Here is a 1,311-nt window from a genome sequence, read left to right as displayed (position 1 = left end):
TGTGTGTGTATATATATATATATATATATATATATATATATATATATATATATATATATATTACACATTTATAATATATAACCTTTCATGGGAACTGTTGAAGACTTTAAGATAATTTTTAACTCATCTTTTTATTTATTGGGAATGTTGTGCCTGCTTACAATGAGCTTTAATCAAAACCATCCCATTTTCAGTTCTCCCCTATAACCCTACCACTTTTCCTTCTCAGTTTCATTCATTCTCTTTCTTTTCGCCTACAAGGTCCAGCTAGAGCTGCCAGTGTAGGGACAGTGACAGGGCCAGCTCCTGGAGCACATGGGGCCTCTCAGGAGCTGGACTCCTAAAACCCTCTCTCCCAGCTCAGCTAGCTTTCTTATAAAGCCCAGGGCTGGTGCTGCCCATGGTGGTCCGGCCCCCCCCCCCCCCCCCCCCCCCGCATCAGTCAAGAAGACTAACCCCACAGACACCCCCAAAGGCCAGTCTGATCCAGGAGACTCCTCACCTGAGGCATTCTTCTCAGATAATGCTAGACTGTGCCAATATGACAATTAAAGCTAATTAGGTGCTGAAGGCAATGACTCAGGTCCTGTGGCCCAGAAAGGACTCTACTGACCCAAGGCCACGATCGAGGCTTCTTGGATGCCTTCAGAACTTGGGCCTGTGTCCTGTCACCACAGCATTTACAGTCTGGTGTGACCAACAAGATGAAGGGACAATTCATCCTCACAGAAGTTAGCCCAGCCCCTCAGGCCTCCACTCATGCCTTCCAAGAGGGACACCTTCACACCATGATTACCTTGTAGCAGGCCCCTCCTCTTATCGCCAGCTCACACACTGGGCCAAGCCTGTCACCTCAGGAGGGAAAATGACAGCAGTAGCCAACAACCCCAAACAGCAAACCCCCTTTCTGGTAACTTACTCTTCATGGTCTGTCCTGACAATCGACCCCACGGTCACCCTCTGAGCCCCCAGTCTCAACCTACGACTTAGAACCCTGCTCCTCTCAACCAAAACAAAAACGTACTCGTTTCCACTAGACAGTCTGAGCTAACACAAGAAGGGAAATACACTGTTCTCTCTCACATGAATACTGTATATTATTTTTGCGGTTAATGAGAACAATATCTGGCTGGGAGCTGTGGCCCATCTCTAGAACCCCAGCACTCGGGAGATAAAGGCAGGAGGACCCAACACAAGTGCTAGGCCAGCCTGGGTCCAAGACAACCTGAGCTACATACAAAAACCTCACCTGCTCTGTCTCAAGTAGATAGATAGATAGATAGATAGATAGATAGATAGATAGATAGATAG

At 47.0% G+C, this 1,311-nt stretch overlaps 1 protein-coding gene across 1 annotated transcript in view; it reads right to left on the bottom strand.

Moving 5' to 3' along the window:
* Window positions 1-1,311, bottom strand: part of Slc10a6 (solute carrier family 10 member 6) — a 20,145-nt gene that overhangs the window by 6,638 nt on the left and 12,196 nt on the right. The window lies entirely within an intron of this gene.

This window comes from Psammomys obesus, unplaced genomic scaffold (genome assembly GCF_907164565.1).
Source record: "Psammomys obesus unplaced genomic scaffold, mPsaObe1.curated_primary_1811, whole genome shotgun sequence".
In the NCBI taxonomy this organism is placed as follows: domain Eukaryota; kingdom Metazoa; phylum Chordata; class Mammalia; order Rodentia; family Muridae; genus Psammomys; species Psammomys obesus.
This window is presented reverse-complemented; position numbering and strand designations above follow the sequence as displayed.